Genomic DNA, 12,205 nt, shown 5'->3' on the forward strand with positions numbered 1-12,205 from the left:
AAATAAGAAAACATGCCATCTGAATTTCTGAGGCATGCTTGTAACATTAAACATGGAAAGAAAAAAATTATCATATATTCACTGTGCTATTTCTGTGAGGTAAGAATATGTTTCCTGTTCACTTGTCTGGTTGCAATGGTTGTCACGGCTGGATTTTTGATGTCTTTCACAGTTGCCCCTGACCCTAGTTTGCCAAATATCTGTGCCTTTAGGCTGCATGTTATCCTACTTTTGTCTCTGTCACTATGTTGCTCTGTTTCCACAACAAGATATATTCTTCCATGATTTGTAAGAAATGAGGCTCTGCACAAAAGTGTACCAAGTGACTAACATGGCAGCAGTTCTGTAGTATGCACTAAAATCATCTAAATAGAGTATGCATCTGCCGTAATTCACAATGTCCACCAGAGGTGGTGTCACATGTTTGCATACATCATGCTATTATTAAAATCAGATTGTTTTTGTAATTTTTTGCAGCTGTACCTGCAGTATTTAAGATGCTGTATATGTCTGTTTAGGGGAGAAGGTTTAATATTTTTAACGTCTACAGGTGATGCCATCTTTGTTTTCTTTGAGTGCCGATCCCATCATCATGGTACAGGTCCTTGTTGTTAGGGTTGTGACCACCAGAGTGATGACTTTAAGTGTCAGTTACATAAAGAAGTTAAATGGTCAGTTCTGCCAGTTATTCTCTATCCGAGTTTGTGGATAATAAATAAATCCTTTCCTTTACTTTTACGTATTGAGTTTCCAGTAAAAATGGCCCGTGGTGTGTCCTGCAAATATGCCCATTCTGAGTTGATCCTGCTCTGCATACAGTTCTCAAGAGAGTGAGACTCTACCTTCTTATGTTCTGGTTCCTGACAGCTGATTTTTGGTTATCTTTTTGGCTCTAATGGACATTTGATTTGACTCTCAGTTTATTTATTTGTTTTAATTTAACACATATCTTCCAGTCCATTATTACTGTTTCTCATCAATATGATTATTTTCTTATTTCATTTGAACTCAAATCATATTTTTTAAGCAATGCTGGCACATATACTGAATCACGTGATTTATTGACAGATAAGCACTCAAATTAGATTTTATTCCTAAATGATGAGTGGTTTTCATCTATTACATTCTATGTTGTTATTATACGTAGCGTACGCAATGCCAATCAACAATTAGCATTATGTATTTACTGTGGCATGTTGGGTGTGCAGAGAATTAAAAAAAAAGAAAAGAAAAAGGGAAACAATGCAATAGATCCAAACCATGATAAAATAGTTTGAAGCACCACAGAACAATTCTGAACTTTTATAGAAGGTGCTGAGTTGCAGTTGTTCAATATACGGTAATAAAAGAACTGAGGATAACATTTTCAAAGTGAGTAACCATAATTAATAACCTTCACCATTTCTTATTGGTAAACAACTATCCTTATACCCATAATAATAATGAGGTAGCACTGATTTGTGATTCATATCACTTTTAAATCAAGTTTTAGCAATTTGTTTTATCTTACGAGTGAAAAATTGTGAATGATTATAATGGAACATTTTTTCAGTGATTATTATATAATTGTTTACAGAAAAAAAAACAATTCATATCTAAGCATCAATATTCAAAAAAGTCAATAACATCTCTAGGAGATGACTTTTCAAAGTGAATCCACACCCCTGGGTCTGACAGATTACCATGAAGGTAGAAGATAAATGAGATGAAGCAAACAGCTGGTTTCCTTTTAAAATGGCTGAATCTCACAAAAAATGTTTTGCTTTTTTTTCTTACTACAACAACATGGTTATTTCGTTTTCAATCTCAAAATGACTATCAATACTCAATAACACTCTTGGCTTGAAAAATAAATGTATTTGGTAAGTGTTAAGGCTTTTATTTTTGCGTTTTGGCACCTGGCTCCAACATTCCCATTTTAAAATGCAAGATTTGTAAAAAATGCTTCACTTTAAAATATAATTTTATGTTGCAAATAAATATATACTGTACCATGATTCTGAAGAAATACAGTGCATCCAGAAAGTGTTCACAGCGCATCACTTTTTCCACATTTTATGTTACAGCCTTATTCCAAAATAGATTAAATTCATTTTTTTCTTCAGAATTCTACACACAACACCCCTTAATGACAACGTGAAAAAAGTTTACTTGAGGTTTTTGCAAATTTATTAAAAATAAAAAAATTGAGAAAGCACATGTACATAAATATTCACAGCCTTTGCCATGAAGCTCAAAATTGAGCTCAAGTGCATCCTGTTTCCCCTGATCATCCTTGAGATGTTTCTGCTGCTTAATTGGAGTCCACCTGTGGTAAATTCAGTTGATTGGACATGATTTGGAAAGGCACACACCTGTCTATATAAGGTCCCACAGTTGCCAGTCCATGTCAGAGCACAAACCAGTCACAGAAAAATTTTCTGCTGCTTTGAAGGTCCCAATGAGCACAGTGGCCTCCATCATCCGTAAGTGGAAGAAGTTCGAAACCACCAGGACTCTTCCTAAAGCTGGCCGGCCCTCTAAACTGAGCGATTGGGGGAGAAGGGAGGTGACCAAGAACCCGACGGTCACTCTGTCAGAGCTCCAGAGGTACTCTGTGGAGAGAGGAGAACCTTCCAGAAGGACAACCTTCTCTGCAGCAATCCACCAATCAGGCCTGTACGGTAGAGTGGCCAGACAGAAGCCACTCCTTACTAAAAGGCACATGGCAGCCCGGCTTAAGTTTGCCAAAAGGCACCTGAAGGACTCTCAGACCATGAGAAACAAAATTCTCTGGTCTGATGAGACAAAGATTGAACTCTTTGGTGTGAATGCCAGGCGTCACGTTTGGAGAAAACCAGGCACCGCTCATCACCAGGCCAATACCATCCCTACAGTAAAGCATGGTGGTGGCAGCATCATGCTGTGAGGATGTTTTTTAGCAGCAGGAACTGGGAGACTAGTCAGGATAAAGGGAAAGATGACTGCAGCAATGTACAGAGACATCCTGGATAAAAACCTGCTCCAGAGCGCTCTTGACATCAGACTGGGGTGACAGTTCATCTTTCAGCAGGACAACGACCCTAAGCACACAGCCAAGATATCAAAGGAGTGGCTTCAGGACAACTCTGTGAATGTCCTTGAGTGGCCCAGCCAGAGCCCAGAGTTGAATCCGATTGAACATCTCTGGAGAGATCTTAAAATGGCTGTGCACCGACGCTTCCCATCCAACCAGATGGAGCTTGAGAGGTGCTGCAAAGAGGAATGGGCGAAACTGGCCAAGGATAGATGTTGCAAGCTTGTAGCATCATATTCAAATAGACTTGAGGCTGTAATTGCTGCCAAAGGTGCATCGACAAAGTATTGAGCAAAGGCTGTGTTTTTTTTTTATTTTTAATAAATTTGCAAAAACCTCAAGTAAACTTTTTTCACGTAGTTATTATGGGGTGTTGTGTGTAGAACTCTGAGGAAAAAAATTAATTTAATCCATTTTGGAATAAGGCTGTAACATAACAAAATGTGGAAAAAGTGATGCGCTGTGAATACTTTCCGGATGCACTGTAACTTGAAAAATGTCAAGCTTTTCTTTATTTCCTTTTTATTTAAACATGTATTTTGTATGTTAAGAATACTTAAAAGAATCCTAGACCTGTGGTTTGGGTTCAGTTTTTGTTGCAGCCTTTGGTTGAGATTATTTCTTGTCCTGGTGTCAGTGTACACTAGCATGTGGATGACATTCAGATTTATCCATACACTAATCCTATTGTTAATTTACTGCATCTTCACATCCTTATCTGCAAAGGAAAGAAAAGCACAAGAAGGGTGTCCAACCTAAATGTCAGGAAGAACATGTTGCTGGTGTTCTTCTCCATCAGTGGAAATCGAAATACCTTCAGTCTGAGTTTACACCATCTGCTGTGATTAAAAAGAAATCAAATTATTTTTAAGACCAGTTTGTATTTTAAGCCTAACATCTGTTGCAAAATTTATTTAATTCAACTCTACAGGCTGAAGTAGCTGGCACATACATGCTTGTCACTTTCAGGATTGTTAACTGTAATGCTCTATATCCTGGAAACAATCTCTGTGGTAATGGGATAATTATTTTGTAATGTTTATTTAGAAAGCACGTTGAAAGAAACTAAATAAAATAAAGTTAGTATTCAGCATTTATCAGTCAACATAACAGAACACAGTGAATTACTCAAATCATGGTTCTTTGTGCATTCTTTTTATGAAGATATAACTTACTAAAGATAAAACTGACTATTTAAGATATAAATTAAATAGATTATTTCCAGAATAGCATACTGATTGTTTTGTGCAGAAGGGGTGGAATTTGTAATGTCCGGAGTTCACCAACAGAAGTTGTACTATTAGGTGCAAGGAAGGCTGTGATGAGTGGAATTGCAGAACCTGATGGCAGATCTCTCATAGTGAGTATGGTGACTGCCATTAAATATGTCTCACCCCCATCTCCTTAAGAAATCATATTTTAAAATTCAAAAAAATCAAATACAATAAAGGTGCAGTAGATACATCAAGTTAAACCAGCCAGTTAGCTTCTCTCATTACCACCTGGTGAGTGACTGGAAGAAATGATTAGCCAAGTTACTATTCATGATATCATGGCCAATGAACAGAAATAGTAACATGAGCATGGCAGTTAGTTAAGTGTGCAGGAGTTCCATACTTAGGGTCTTTTAGGTCATCATCAAGCAAAATCTCTGCAAGAAGGAAAGGTGGATTTAGGAACTTGACAATATCAGGTTTGATGCCAAAAAGAGGTTGAGGGTTTGCAAACTCAGTGTCTGCACTCTTTATGACACAGGGGCCATAATTCTTCTATTGAGTCAGGTGGAAAGACAGAATCTTTTAACTATAAGATTATAGCAATGTCTGACATTATATAGTAAAGACTGATGTCCTTTTCCTGATGTATGTAAGATCACTTTAAAATGTAAAGGAGGGAATCATGTAGTTCACTCTTGATACAGTATACAGGAGAAAGATACCCAAGGACAGGGATAGAGGTATCATACTGCCATTTTATAAATGCCAGGGAAGCAAGAAAAATGCAACTACTATAAGTTCTGCAGAAGGCCTTTATCAGGATGAGAGAAGGAATTATAGGAGGGTAAAGTGGCTATACTCCAGGGAGGTCAATTATGGGAAAAAAATTTAAATTGAACACACTCAGGCAAACCTACACATTCATTAAATGTCCACTAAGGACTGCAAAGTTAGACTTGTGGCCTACTTTTGACTTAGTCAATAGGAGAGGGGTGTGAGTTCTGCTTTGCAGCTGGGAACTTGCTATTATGATCATTTAACCCATGTGCGCATTCTATGTAATTGATGCCAAGTTCCAAATAAATAAACGGTGTGACCTTAGACTGGTTCCAAAGTGACAGTGTCGTTATTATAGGATTGCAAAATGGCTCCTGATCTTTTTGTAATCCTTTTAGGTGAGATCTTATACCACAGGGTAATGTTGGATTAACTGGTCTGAGTCTTGAGCATGAAATTATGATGTTTGTGCTGATACTCATTCTCTCTCTCTCTCTGCCCTTCCATCAACATCCACCTACATACCATGATGGATCAAAGACCTATCAGCTCAGAAATGCTAAACAAAAATAGCCACCTAAAATCCAGGCACTTTGGGTGCCTAGACGTTTCAAGGAGAATTAGAATTGTTATTCATCCAGGTTGTATTCATTTGAATTGCTTCACATTTGGCACATTAAAAATCATAGTTTAGAAGATGTTATTCTAAGTGGATTGAATAAAAGTATAATCTTTTGAACCCCCTTCTCTCCTTGCTTTGAATTTTTCCTATTAAAATATCTGGAGTCTAGATATAAGAGGATGGAAAATTTTTACCTAGAGATACAGTCAGCTCTATTTCATCCTGACCATAAGACAGATGACCATAGGTCAGGCTGATAAGTGTGACTTAATAGGACAAGCGTCAAAGGCTTGCGATACTCAGGCATACATAGAATTTCCTAGGCATAGGCTCACCATCAAATCCTTTCATGGTAAATTAACAGTGGAGAAGGATTTGGAACAAATTGGACATATGCTTTATGTGTCATTGAACATAGCTGAAGACTGAGATGGATTGGGTTGCATTGTGAATACACCTACGCTACAGAGACAGGCTTGGCACTAGAGAGAATAGCCAAACAGTGCCACCAATATCTGGATTTATCCTGCTGAAGCAGCTTGCCTCAGTGCCTTTACTTCAGGTTCCACTGCCTTACACATGCTTGAAGATGAAACCCACTGTATACATGTCATCTATCACCAGTGCCACCTACATCTTCTTTGTCTTCCTTCTTTGTGAATTTCCCCTTGGGATTAATAAAGTATCTATCTATCTATCTATCTATCTATCTATCTATCTATCTATCTATCTATCTATCTATCTATCTATCTATCTATCTATCTATCTATCTATCTATCTATCTATCTATCTATCTATCTATCTATCTATCTTCTTGTTTTCACCCCTTCCACCTTCATCACAGTACACCTATACACTTGGTCTTTCTCCACATCTTAGTCCACAATATCAAAATTCCTTGGCCTGTTTATGTTTAACTCATCTGCATCTCACACAATGAAACCTGTAGATTCAGCTGATCGTTTGCATGTAACTAATTTCTATCTGCTTCATATTCTGCCTTCATTTACCACCTTTGTGGTGGCAGTTGCTCCCTCTTTGGAGCTGCTTACCTTATTATATTAGGTCTATCCCCACATTAGTTACTTTTAGGTCATCATTAATGACATCTCTTTTCGCTAGCCTTTGAGCCCATTAGAGGTTATATATTATGTTTGTATGAGATAGTTTATGTACATTCATAATTATCAGTGTGTATTTGTGTATGTAGGCATTTTGAGCACATTTTATATTTCAGTTTGTCATGATTGTGTTTTTTTATGTTTACATATACTTTTATTGTTTCTTTTAATTTTAACTTATCTTGTACAGCATTTGGCTCAGTTTAGGCTGTTTTAAATGTGCTTAATAAATAAAGTTTGACTTGATTTGTGTCTAAAATACCATACATCCATTGACGGACAGCCGGGTCCCATACCCGGCCGGGACGCCTCTGCTGCATACGTCCCGGGGGAGCCATTATGGACAATGCAGTACCTTCCCCGGGGCGCTTGGGGGCAGTCTCCCTGGATGTGGATCCCTCCTCAATCTCCCCCGTGACTCCATGGGACATGGAGTCCACCACAGCAGCCCGGTTGGGAGATGGGGTGGCCGCTAGGGTGCTGCGGAGAACCAGCCACCACACTGGACGGTTTATCAGCCCCACCCGGAGGCGCAATTAAGACCAACTGGTCAGGCACCTGGAACACTTCCGGGTGGGGTATAAAAGGGCCTGCCTCCCAGCAATCAGGGCCAGAATCGGGAGGAAGACGACGAGGTTGCCTGGGAGGAGTGGTGGTGCCAGGAAGCGTTTGGTTTTTATGTATTTTGTGCTTTGGACTGTGTTGGGCCTGTCGGACACGGGGAAGACGTGTGCCCATGGCTGAAGAAGTAGAAATAAAAGCCCTTTGAGTGTGAACACGTGCCTCAGAGTGGTCTGTGCTGGGTCGGGCGCTATATAGCGCCTTTTCACAATCCTTTCACCCAACTGGCACAAACCTTTTCCTTCAATGCTAGAGAGATGTTTTAAAAATCAGAATAGTGGATGATACTCAGAACATCATCCATGCTCACTATGACTGCTAATTCTGTACCTCGATATATGACACCAATTTCAGAAAATGTTCCTGCTTTCTCTCAAAAGATTTTCATTTCCGGCATCTAATTTTATATTGTCTCTATCACTTAAAAAAACAAAGGTTGTGCTCACCACCTGCAAACAGTCCCTCACACTACTGCTTGTTTCATAAACCCACTTCTATAGCCATTTCATTAAAGAAAGTTAGTTACAATACTTTAACTATATTCAGTCTTCAACTATGCGTATATCTGCCCAATCATGTTGAATTATCACTTTGCTCTTTCCCTCATTTGACATTCAGACCTTTTGTTTCCATAACTCTTTTTCATTTCAGCATTTCATCTTTAATGTCACTTCACTTTTAACAATCAGTAAGAAATTATAGCCTTATAAAAACATCCATGATGTACTTTACATATTACTTTCACTAACATCTGTGGAAATACCTTTAGACCACACCGTCACCTCATAGGTTTCTCTTTCCTATATCTTTGTTGCTTGATCAAAATGTATGCTTCTATGTACGTCATCATCACTGCTGGTATTAACAGGTACTAACCATTTATTTTCTTTTATTTACATATATTTTTCAAAAACACCTTAAGAAATATAACTTGCCTGATACTGTTATTTTATTTCCTGATTCAGTCTCTGCAATTGCCTCGCGATAAAGTCAGTGTATGTTGTTAATTTCCTAACATGAACCAAAACTGCTTTTTACTTTCACCTAACTCACACAACATAAATTACCAAAATCAAAAGTTTGTGTAGTTTGTATGCCATGTGCCGTATGCCACATCCCCCTTTCTGTTGCAAACTGAAATTAATACACTGCCTATCTGCTAGAATCTGTACAATCCTCCCAGTCATGCTTCTTTTCTCTATCATCAACAGTACAGTATATGACTCCTAGGATATCAGTTGCTTTAGCATTTCCAGCCCTTGTCAAGCTCAGTGGGTGGCTTTACTTACTTTAATTTTCTTCAGCACTTCCACAACCTCCTCTTTTGAGAAGCCAAAGCTACGTTCTTCCATTTCTGCAGAATTAAGAACATTATTCTATTTGTGTGTTTTATTGAACAAATTCTCCTTGCAATTTTTCCTGACATTCTTCATCCCACTACTTTCAATAGGAGTGTTTCTATCAGCATTTTTCAAGTACTTAATTTCTATTACTGGTATTTGGGTATCTGCTTTGTGGTCTTGAATACAATTTAATGTACTGTTGAATTCTGTACTGCTTTAAAATGACTGCCTTGTACCTTCTTTTCCATTTTCTTGCTTTTACTAAGATTTTACTCTGCTTACTTAGATTATATTGTTACCTTCTATTTGAATTTCTTGGCTAGTCCTTAATTTACCTCCCTTTTTTGCTTCCCTTTCAGTGTCATCACTCAACACCACATCTCCCATTGTACTTAAGTGCATTTGTCTTACCGTAAAATTCAATTGTTTTTACCAAATATTTTTATTGCCTCCTATTTATGAATCACTCTAGACAATTTCGAAATCATGATCAATCCAGCTATATTCTCCATTCTGCATTGTTCCTGCTACATAGTTCTTCAAGCATCTGATCTAAACAAATTCTACCCAAAGAAAAGTTTAGGTTGAGATATTTAACATGCTCCATGGACAACCTTCATATTTTGATCAGATTTAGGTCTGCTTTTCTTTTTAATAGTTAATCAATTAATAAATAAACAAGTAATCCTTCTCCTCATAAAACCAGATTTAAAATGTTGCTAATTTTATTCATGTCTTTTAAATAGAACAATACACAAATATTTTTATCTTGCTTAACTTGTGAATACATTTTCCCTGTATACTCCTCAAATAAAAGCCAAAAACCAGTCATAACCAGTCAGCTCTCAAACCCATAAAGGTTACCACCTGTATAATCATCTCCCCTTAAGATATCCCACATGAAGTTATTTTATTCTGTTTTCAACAATCAGGTTTACAACTTTTGTCATTCTCTCCTCATTCACTTTTTTCTCATTTTCTTACCTGTAAACACATCAGCCCTAGCCTTGCCATTATTGTCTTGCTAGAGAAATATTTTCAATTCTGATCTGGATTAGGCATCTTCCTTTTCAAATGTCACTGGGTGGGCCAATAAAAGTCTGATGTCCCCAGTCACCACACTCTCTGGCAGACCTGGGGCTTCCTACACCTCTGAACACTAAAACATATACCCTAGGTCAGAGTTTAATCCAGTTTAAGCTATGTTTTCTCATGATGATCCTAGGCAACAGTTTCCCATGTAACATTTACTAACAAATATAAAATGATGAAGTAAAGTAATGTCTGTATTTGTCAGCTTCTTTGTGCTTTTTGTAATGTGGTGCACAATTAAAATCCGCCTCTGAGTTTTGAGTGCATTGGTATACTGGTATACATCTGTTACATCAAAGCGTTGGTGGGGGTGTGTGATGATAAATGTATATAATATAATATATACCACCCCTACTACCTGTCAAAGACAGTTAGTAGAAGAAGTAAAAAATATTTGACATCTCTTTCCCTGTGTGCAGCTTTGGTATCTTGGTTCTGTATCTGTATGTGTCTAAATCTCTCTTTACTGGCACTCCCTCTTTCAAGCACATTGCCGTAAAACCTACTTCTCAGATTCCTTCATTATTTTTGAAGAACCTTTCTTGCAACCTTTCCGCCTTTATACTTCCCGTCTTTGTAGGCAAATCTCTCAGTGTGCCTCCTATGGCTTTTCTCCTCCTCATGTCTCTCACAGTCATTGTTCCTCTTTCGATCACATCAACAGAGACAAACTGACCGATCAGATTGCTCTGACAAACTTGACACACAGACCATAGTGTTTTATTATATAGTAGAAAGTATCAAAGATTATTGGGTGTGTTAGTTTCTCTTGATATTCCAAGCCCAAAAAGTTTCAGAGCTGGCAGTGGAATAAATGTGTGAGGTACTTTTTTACACACATTTTAAGATATAAGTTGGCTATTAATGCTGTAAAAATATGATTACCGTATAATATTTTAAAGCACAAACTTATAAAAAATAATTGAGAAGTCTGCTTGTCGTGCTGTCATAGGCCGATCCCCTGATTTCTTTCTTTGCTTTAGGATGACTGGACTAACTTATTTTCTTGAAACCAATGTTTAAAGATTGTGTTAAATAACACATTGATTAATTTTTTGCCTTTTCAGCATTAATGACTTTAAGGCATCTATTTTTCTTTTTTTGTTTGGTATTCTGAGAGTAGATGATTACAACTGAAACCGAACACTGGCTTTGGCAATATTACATTTGCTTTCTGTCTTTAGTACACTAAATATTGCACTCATTGAGCAGAATAGAGAGAGAAAGATTATCCAGAAAGGTTGATTAACTGTACTGTACATCTGAGTCATTTCAGATTTTTTATAAATTATGTTATCTGGATTTCTGATAACACCTAGCACCATAATCACAAAAATCTGGAGTTAAATCATTCACCTTGACTGAGTATTATTTTACTGTAATAATTGAAAATATATCATCCGATGTGTGCTTTCTGATCACTATGCACTTCTTGCTTATACTAGTGTCAAAAACCTACCAAAAAATACCCAAGCATTCTATTTTTCCATATTGTTTTTGTAACACTTCTTGATTCTGGATGGCATTAATTAAACCTACACCTTAAAATTTTCTCAAAACTTTAAAGGCATCTTGGCTTTTATGTTTTGAGTTGAGGGCACAATAATTTTATATCCCTGTTGGAGACACTTTCAGGTTCATTCAGTTGAACTTGAACTCCATCATGCAGCCCCTGGTGCCCCTAACCCTGTGTGTGTTTAGTTGCTGTTAAGATGCCAAGTCTCCAAGGCAGTCCTTCACATTTCTTTAAATGGACCATTCTAAGAGAGAGAACTTTTTTTTGTCAGTCCTCCCTGCACTCCTTTCAGTCCAATTCAATTCCTTTCAACTCAGTTTATTTCTGTATAGCACTCTTTATGGAGTAAAATACAAATACAAACGTGACAAATTACTGATTGAATGAATACACATAAAGCACATATTTGTTTTAAAAAATAGAGAAACACATAACACATAAAATCCCATAACACAAATTAGTTCATGGTTCACAAATTCTTTATAAAATATTTTTTAAAGATAGAAGTAAGACAATTCAGGGTAAAAGAGACACACTGAGCTTGATTTGAAAAGTTTATTTTAACAAAATTGTGAAAGTGTTAAAGTTGCATGTTTTTCAAAATTTGTTGCTCTGGATATAACTGCTTTTCAGATATAACAGAAATATTTTTGTATTGTTAAAAAGATGCAGTTTGTAAGAAAATCTTTTTTGTATTTAATGTTATTTTCCACAATCTATTCTATAATTAATATAATTGTTTTAATAACCAAATCTACTGTAATTAGAAATGAAAAAAAATATATTAAATTTAGGAAATGTAATAATTAGGTGGGCAGCAACGAAATGCACTGAATTGTAA

This window comes from Polypterus senegalus, chromosome 2 (assembly GCF_016835505.1).
Source record: "Polypterus senegalus isolate Bchr_013 chromosome 2, ASM1683550v1, whole genome shotgun sequence".
Classification (NCBI taxonomy): domain Eukaryota; kingdom Metazoa; phylum Chordata; class Cladistia; order Polypteriformes; family Polypteridae; genus Polypterus; species Polypterus senegalus.